Genomic DNA, 9,008 nt, shown 5'->3' with positions numbered 1-9,008 from the left:
CCACCGCCTAAGTTAGACAGACAAGCCAGTGAACACCTTTTCACTATAATGCCTTTTTCCTTAGCTTGAAGACGCAGTCCCAAATACTGAACAAAGAATTCATTAGACAATAACAAGGGAAAATAAGTGTTTTCTCCTACACCTATTTCATGAGCCAGAATCATTGTGCTCTAAAATCATAAATAGCCACCTATGTATTCAACCATTAATCCATTACCATCGCTGATTTTTGTCCACCCAAATATTATAATTTACCTAAATATTTCAAAATAATGTTTAGAGGAGTTTCAGGAATTTGTAAGTCTGGGGAGTTTCAGGAATTTGTAATTGGTACAGAAACAGTGCCCTTAAACTTTAATTGCTACTTGAAATGTTTGAAGATATTAAATAGTTGAAATTTTGGCAATGTTAAATATGTCATAGAAATAGTATGGGAACTCTCATTACATATTTTATGTTTATACCAATTTTCCCCCGGAACAAGCTGCTAATGGTACATAGACAGATGGACCACTGCTAGTGACTTTGTGCGCCAATAACATTCAACACACCTTGCCGTTGGGAAAGGCCTCCCTCCAGCAGCAAAACCACGCAGGCCGTCAAAGTGCTTTTTCCACAACATAACTCTTGCCCATCTCTCCAATTACATTTTCAGATTCTGCATGCATTGTAGAGAAACGTGGACGACAGGAAATCTCTTAAAAGTACAATATTACGGTAGAATAGGCATAGCCCTGAGTGAAGTCACATGTGGCTGATAACGCAGAATGGAGGAAAGAGGTAAGTCACGGAAATCACAGTTTTATGTAGAGGACTTCGGAAGTTTTGCTCACCGTTCCTTGATCTAACTTGTCGATTTTTAACACGTGGAAGTTATTAGTGAAATACTGTAGTTTTTAATAGACCCCCAAACGCAGATGAATGTAGTAGATTTTACCATCAACTTAAATCCACTTGAAAATACTGCAAAAATCATTACAATTTCAAGTATGTAAATTTTAATTTTTGTGGGTGATACATACAGTATATGTGACAGTATATCTATGTCTATATGTGCCATTCATATCCTTGTAATTAGTTGAATTGGAGGACGCTTCTATGTGTGCATTTGTACTGTGTATTGTAATGAACTGTGGGCAGTTGCACAGTTTTCTATGAATCAGTCAAATCTGATTGTTCAAGAACACGTCCCACTTAGGCGTTCGTGCTGGAACCAACAGACCCCGCCTGCTCTCCAGGTCAGTGCGGCTCACTGACCACCAGTGCACACGTTAGGGTTCCGGATCCTTCTCGCAAAGGTTCTCAGCCCTCTGCCCTCTCCGTCCACGGAGACACACACACATCACACGCCTGCAGAATGGCCCCTGTGTCTTAGAGAGTCCGGCTTTGCAGGCACAAGCTCCTCCCTTAGCTGTCGGTAGTAGTTTCTGTTGTAAATGTCCTAAGTTGGAGAGACCCGGAGCTGCAGCTGCAGTGAGTGGTAGCGAAGGTTCGGCCCCGAGAAATACCACCGCGGAAGGTGACGCCTGGACTGCAGCGCGGCTTGTGGAGCAGAGCGATGTCGGTGTCTTGGACAGAGTCCATCTCCACTGCGGAGTTATCACGAGGAGAGAGAACAATATGGCCAGGAGCGGTGGGAGAGCATGGCGTTACCCCTCCGCAGGCCACAGCTCCGGGTCTACGCCGTCGCCCAAGCAGGGGCGCTCCCCTGGCCCTCCCCCCAACGCTCCGCCCTCCTGCTTTCCCTCTGTCCACTCCCGACCCCCTGCGTACCATTAATGCTTTGGGGAGCCAAATTGGGATTTTTCGGTTCCCAGACTTAAGTCATTGCGACTAAGTACGGCCCACGGAGAGTAGTTGGGGTGAGAAGTGGACTTTGAAAAATTGAAAATTAAGAGTTGAACTTTTCAAGGATAAAAATAAAACAACAGTCATGTTTAAATTGCCACACAGCAGAATCCGTGTTCTGAAGTGTTTCCAGAACCCTTTGATCCTAATTCGGGACGTAATCTATTGAGCACCCCTAAGCACATTCGCCAGGAAGTTGAGTAAACGCACAGCCCAGGCCGTTTGCACTGCACCCGCACTGGGAGCACGGGAAGGAGCCCCACTTTGGATTCCAGGCTCGGTGCTCAGGTGCCTGAGTCTGCTGAGAATGCATCCCCAACACGTCTGCACGTCTGGATGCGTGCGTGTGTGGATCCGTGTGTGCGGGTAAACAGCTTCCCGTATCGCGCTTGCGGCGAAGGAGTCCTGGAGAGGAAGGGGCAGCAACTAGCGGCTGAGATCGTGATTCAGTGCTATTTGGGGAAGAATGAGCTGCGTCTGAGTCATCGCGAGCCTCCAGACTTTCCCCGCAGTGTGGCAGAACTTTGTGCTGATGAGACAATAGTGGAGCGTGTGCGTTTCCTACAGGGCAGACCATTCCCGGGCTGGGGGAAGCCTCGGGCCTGCGCCCGACCGCGGGGGCCCGGCCCCCTCCCCCAGCCGCGCAGCCCCCAGAGCCCCGCGGGCGACGGGGTTCCGGCAGGGCGGGCGCGTCCGGGGCGCGCGCGGGCGGCGCGGGGAGGGGGCCGGGCTCGTGGCGGGCCCCGCGCGCCCTCGCGCGTCCCCCGCGCCCGGGCGCAGCTGGCGCGGTCGGTCTAGTGCAGCGCTCGGCTCCGCGCCTCCGGCGCTCGGCTTCACCTTCAGAGGCGCGGGGCGTGCGCGTCCTCCTCCCCGGGCCGCCGCCTCCCCGCCAAGGTAGGGGCCGCGGTGGGGGGGCGCCGCGGGCCCGCGGGGGGCGGGGGGCGCTGGGCCCGGGCCTGGACGCGCCGGGGACCGCGGTGTGCGCCGCGGGTGGGGGGCGCCGGGGAGGGGCTACCGGGCGCGGGGAGGGCGGCTGGGCTTTCCCTGCTGGTAGTGGCTGGGCTCCGCAATTCCAGGAGAGGGAAGATGCAACTTCGGGCGAGGAGGCGAGCGCAGGGAGGTGGTTTTTACCGCAGTGGAGGGGCGGGGTGGGGGCCGGGGTGGGAGCGCGGAAGAGGCTCTGGCTTTGTACACTTCGTCAAAGGCGACGCGGGAGGAGGGGAGCTTGGATGCGCTCTCCATCCATTAAGAGACAAAGAGCAAATTGCCTTACTTTAAAGTAAAACGCTCCAGCTAATGAAGGTGGGTGATGGGGCTGTGGGGCCGGAGGGGCCGCTTCAATTATTAAGGGTTTGGCTGATGGGCTCGATGCTGTGGGATCCGGGTGCTACTGCCTCGGGGACGTGTTTGCGCCGTGGGGGGGGGGGGGAGGTTTCTCTTCCTCGCTCCCCTGGCTGCCTGCCCATCAGCTGGAAGCTTGTAAGTGACCCTAACATTAAAGTAGTGAAAGCTTGGAAGGGAAGTTAGGGTGGGGTGAGGGTGGGGGGCGAGGGTTCCCGCAAAGACTCTGAGAGGGGTGGGGCGAGGGGTCCGGGTGGCAGGGCCTCCTCGGAGGGGCACCCAACCTGGCTGAGGCGGGGCTGGGGTGATGGTGAAGGTGGGGGAGGTAGTGATCACGATATATACCCGGGTATACGCAAGAAAAGAAGAATGCTGTGGGGTATGTATATGTTTGGAGGGGGGGTGTGTGGAAAAGCGCCTCGTCTGCCATTTCCAGGGAGTACTAACATACTGAATAGTTACGATCGGTATTTAGATCAAACCGCCTCGTCAAGTTTTAAAGAAACTTTGTATGGATAAGTTTGCTAAAAGCCAGCCGAGTCGGGTATTTAAAACAGCGGTTTATGAAGGAAGGTTGGTGTGCGATGACAATCCTCCCTAGTGGGCTAGGGACCCAGTGGACCTTGCCGTTAGGGACCAGACAGATCCAGCCTTTCACCCGAAAATACGGGTCTGTAAGTCAGCCCCATTTATGCTCAGCGTTAGTACGCTCCCTGCAGCAGCCCGGATCAGACCAGGAGCTCCTGGGGTCGTGTGTCTGTAGCTTACTCCTTCCGCTGGGCTTCTTGATAAAGAATTACTTAGTCTCCGGGTGTGCACAGATCAACTTGCTCAGCCCCCTTGTAAAATATATTCATTCTGCGCCGTATTTAATCCAGATGCACAAAGAGCCATTTGCTGCTTTCGTTGTTGGTTTACAGTTTTTGAAAAGGCGACTGGTGTAACCTGTGGAATTTGAAATGCAAATAAAAGCCTGTGGGAGTTGAGGCAGAACAAATCAGCGTTTATAAAGTGAAAAAGATTTAATGTCTTTGAAATCGTTGCAGAGGAAAAAAACGGGAGACAGTCATTTTTCAGGGAGCGAATTGTGACGTCAGGTCTTTTTGGAAAAGATGTTATTTTTAAGGTCTTGAAACCCGGGTATGTAAAGTGCTTACAGGAAAAACAGATTACAAGATTAACATCTGTTAACATGATCGTTTATCTCCAGCCAAAAATAGGTCACTTCTTTCTTAAGGAAACACGATTGCTGGCGCATGCTTAAATAATATAATTAAAATAATGAGTTCATAAATTAGGACCGGCGTTTGTTATAACCTGATCTGTGAAAAACATTTTTTAATTTCGAGCTCAATGGAAGGCCAAAGTCCCTTTTGGGTGTTGAGAACAACTCTTCACCCTGCGTCCACCCCTCCCAGATGACCCCCTCTTCTTCCTCGGAGCTCTCTCTCCGCCCCCTCCCAGGATTGCTAATTTCCCTTTTCTTCCATTGTGGAAGTACAAAATATATTTAAATGATATTGTCTGACGGCCCCCTCGTTAAAGAAGGCAAACTCCGGGCAGATGGCTAACTTTCAGAGCTCTGCTGTTGTTTTACCATTAAATGAAACGGTGGGGGTGGGGGGTGGGGGGAGAAGGAAACAGCCTTGCGAAGTTTCCCTGCCCCCTGAGTGAGAGTGACGGCTCTGCCGGCCAATCCGTAGCGGCTTTCTCCATCCCGGAGGTAATTTGGGGTGTGTGAGTGTGTGTGTGTGCGCGCGCGCGCGTGCATGCGCCCATGTGTCTGCACACTAAGTCCCACCAGCCCCGCGCATCCGCAGGCTCCTGAATTGCACAGCTGTGTACTGTAGACGTGGACACGCTTTTATCTGAGTCTGTGCAGCTAGGTGGGCATGCAGCGGTCCAACGGAGACCCTGCCTCCTCCGCGTGTCCTCCTGTAAAGAAGGGGCATAAGAGGCGCTTTCGGATTCAAGTCAAAACCTGAAGAAGGGGAAAAAGACTGATGTGATTATGCTGCTCAGCAATTGAGGAATCGGTTCTTTCCGACTCAGTTCCACGCGGCAGGCGCACCCCAGCGCGCTTGGGGTCCGGGTCATGGAGCCCACTCGCCCGGCGCAAAGCATACAGAGAACAGGATTGTTGAAACTGGTGTTAACTCCATACAAAAGTGAAGGGCAGCATGTGCCTTCCAGCTTCACATTTGATTTTCCCCGTGGAAGTTGATACTTAGTCGATGGCAAATTCTAGAATGTGACCTGGTCATGGTCAGTAAAAGTCCTGTGGCCCTCCCAATCCAGGATTGCGGAGCGGGGGCTGCGTTTCCCGCACGATGGGCTCATTCTCGGGCGGGGAGCGTCACCGGCCGCCCCACGTTGGGTACTGGCTTGATACGGCAGCAGCTTCCCTGGGAATATTGGTAGTGATGTGTGCGGAAGCTGTGAAGCTGTGGAGCAGACCTGGCCATGTAGCGTCTCTGTGTCACTGTTGGAGTTGCGGTGCTGCCTCACTCCGGGATGGATGGTGATGCTGCAGGAGACGGGTTAAGGACCCCGGTGTGCACCCTCCCTCCCTGGAGACCCATGATGGGGGACCCCGGGAGGACCCACGCCCCGGCCGAGTCCACGTCCGGTGTGCCGGGCTGCCGGGCCGGACCGAGGTCAGCCCGAGGGCCCATGGGCGACCTCAGCCGACCTTCGTCCTCCCTCAGCAGGAACCTAACTCGGTTATGAGGCGGTGTCCCGCCCCGCGCCTCCCACTTGGGCCATTTCCGCTCCCCAGGCCCGAGCTGGACCCGTTTCTGCCTCCCCCCCACCCTCAGTGAGATCGCAGATTGAGGACTGGGCAGCTCAGGGGAGGTGTCATTGGATTAAATCATTCCTATTTCTGTATTTTCTTGCTGTGCTGCTTGGGGCCTGGGGCGTCGCGGGGGCGGGGCGGGGGCGGGGGGATTTACCTGCCCGCCCCGGGGGCGGGGGCCGCGGCCGCTTGTTGCTGGGCTTCCTGGGGGCGGGCCGTGGGCGGGGCGGCCAGGGTGGAGAAGTGGGGGAGGGCCCGCCCCGCGCCCCCGCCCCCCGCCCCCGTCATGTGGAGCGGACGTCACACGCCCGCACTGTAACCCAAGAAGTGAAAGAGACGGGGACCCACGGCCCAACTTCGCATCGTAACAAAGGCGGGGGTCCGTGGGGGCCAAGGGGGGGACCAGCTGGGGAGGGAGCGGTCTGGGGGGTGGGCAGCCGGGGAGTGGGGGCCTGGCCCGGGCGGAGGTCCGTCGGGGGCGGGGGTCCCCGCCGTGGCACGGACCGCGCGCGCGGGGGGCCGAGGCGCGGCGGAGGCCAGGTAATCGGTTTCTATTTTAAACTTCACTTTGTTCTGGCGGAGGTGGGGTGGTGGGAAAGGCGTGGCCCCCAGGAGGATTACATAAGTGCTCACACCTGGTTCAGTCTCGGGCCGGGGGCCCCGCGCGGATTTGGGTGGTGAGTACTGACGGAGGGTATTGGCCCTTGCGCCCGCGAGGGGCTGGTGCGCGTGGGTGTGTCCTGTCGGGGGCCCTGAACCGGTCTTGGCGGGGAGGAGCTCGCGTGGACTAGGGGGCCGTGTTGGAAGCCCAGAGGTGCTGGTGGGCGTGGGCCGGGCCTGCCAGCGGGGTCCACTGCGTAACAAAGGGCAAGGCTGCGGGACTCTCGGCCGCGCACCGCACTCACCTAACAGCAAGTCACAAAAGGAACTTTAGGTGGTGGTCTTCATTAAACATTAGTTCTCTCCGTGAACCTGCCGTTAAGCCTCCAATCCTGATTAAACATGATTTAAAAATTGATGTACCTCCACCCTATAGCTGCATAATAAACACCATTAAAGAACTGACCGGGGTAGAAGCAGGGTTGGGAGGCTCTTCCCCCTACAGGATCTTCTCCAGATTATTTTTCAAGCAGCCCTATTAATGTGATCTGAGTATTTTGGTGAGGAGTGTTTTAAGTGCTGCTTTAAGGAACTAGGCATGCGTGCTATTTGATAGGTTACTTTCTCCTGCCGCTTGTAAAAGGCTCATTTTATCATTTGTTGGTTCCTCCTTCATTTTCTCTTTTGCATTTTTTGATTATGGCTTCGAAACAGTAGCTGTGTTATATATATTTACACAAACCGCCGAGTATTAAATATACCACATGCCAGTGCTGCACTTGAATAGTTTTCCCCTCTTGGTAAAATTGGAGTGAGTTGAGCAGAGCCCGGTGGGGGTGGGGGGTGCCTGGGTCTGAGGGTTGGGTTACAGCAGAGGACATCTTTGGTTTCACCAGTGAGACGGCCATACCACCTTCAGCGGGCCTGAGAGAAACAGCTCTGAGCAAGGCCCAGTCTTTGGTAATGGAATTGGAGTTTTGATGTGCTCAGATACGAACATAGCATGTCTAATATTTTTCTTAGTTCATTAGTGGGACTTGGTTTTCTTAAATGTGCTAATGTGAATATACTGAAACTTTCAGAGCACAGTAACACTGTACCAAAAAAAAAAAAAAAAAAAAAAAAAAAAAAAAAAAAAATCCTGGGGAATGTGTAATAAAGCTAACCAAAGGGAGTGAGAACGCCTCTCTAAAATGAAACCAAACAGCGGAGTGCATATTTGGTAGGTACCGTATTCACCGATGGAAGGACAGGAGTGTTGCTTATTTTAATTTCAGAACGCTTTGGTTTGTCAGAGTAATCTTCCCAAAAGGCGTAGTATATTGAAACGTACTAGATCAAGAATTTTAACTTTGGGATGTGTAACTGACACTAGTCCCCAGGACCTGAGAATACCTAGCATGACTAGTGTTAATCCCATTGTTATTTGTAAACAACCTTTAAAGTTGCCTGACTAAGTTAGAGATTAGTCAGTCTGAAGGCCCACATTTCTTACTGGACAAGATGTTGTCCCAGAAACCCACATGGAGTGAATAGAATGAGATGTTTTTAGAAACAGGTCAATGTTAAAAGCACGTTGTCTCCACTTCCATAAATTAAAGTTTACTTTCATTACCTTACTTGGTCCTACATGGAGATATTGGAGCATTGGATGTTGAGATTTCGCAGCAATGATGTGAAAAAGGAGGCTTATTTAAAGCACACTTCAAAATGGGGTATGCTCTAACAGATGGATTTCAGCCTTACCCAATACGGGAAAATGATAATGTGACCTGGGGATTTAAGTAAACTTTAGTCACGGATTGTTCTTGAAACACCAGTACTCAGTTTATTGGGCTGTTGTGGGTTTTTGTTTATTCATTTTCCAGGATATGCATGGCTCTTGTTCGCAATTTACCAGAAGGAATCTTTTTAAAAGAATTTTTGTGGGAGTGGCCGTAAGTCTGACTGGAGGTTGTGTTTAGAGTTTCAGCTGCATTATACCTTAATGCCACAGAAATAGGAAACCGAAATACAAGCTGGTTGCGTTCAGCAGGAAGGAGCTTGTCCAAACGTGTGTGCTCTCCTGTTATAGTGTGCTTGGTTTAAATGTTCAAGATGGTACATTATTTTCATTTTCATTCCATTTTGCACATTGGAGGAAAGGGCATGTATTGATTATATAGTTAAAACTGGCATTTTGCTTATAATGTAACTAGATTTCTAACTGAATAAAGCATCTCTATTACATGTGAAGGAAACAACTTTTTCATTGGTGTTTGATGACCACTTTATCTGGAGACACATAAACTCAATGATAGGCATAGATTTCAGCAGAAGTCACAGAACTAACAGAAGAAAGCAGGAAAAAAAGTTCAATTTATTTCATTAGATCGTCTGCTTTATAAATATTTGAATGTAGACGTGACATTCCGTCTTCAAA

The 9,008-nt window shown here is 51.7% G+C and overlaps 1 protein-coding gene across 5 annotated transcripts in view; it reads left to right on the top strand.

The window, feature by feature from the left end:
* The first annotated feature begins 2,260 nt into the window (after positions 1 to 2,260).
* ZNF516 (zinc finger protein 516) overlaps positions 2,261 to 9,008 on the top strand; it is a 114,208-nt gene continuing 107,460 nt past the window's right edge. Inside the window, exon 1 of one of the 5 annotated variants that reach the window (XM_088798057.1) lies at positions 2,261 to 2,400. The gene's annotated coding sequence lies outside the window, so the exon portion shown is untranslated. Of the gene's footprint in view, positions 2,401 to 2,470; positions 2,743 to 3,011; positions 3,151 to 6,260; positions 6,366 to 6,401; positions 6,527 to 9,008 lie in introns of those variants that run through there. The other 4 variants (XM_074339824.2, XM_074339825.2, XM_074339823.2 and 1 more) reach the window with 4 other exon arrangements.

Source organism: Rhinolophus sinicus, chromosome 4, assembly GCF_057876585.1.
Source record: "Rhinolophus sinicus isolate RSI-liver-muscle chromosome 4, RSI-T2T, whole genome shotgun sequence".
NCBI classification, from domain to species: domain Eukaryota; kingdom Metazoa; phylum Chordata; class Mammalia; order Chiroptera; family Rhinolophidae; genus Rhinolophus; species Rhinolophus sinicus.
The sequence above is the reverse complement of the archived record's forward strand: the minus strand, read 5'-3'. Positions and strand labels throughout refer to the sequence as shown.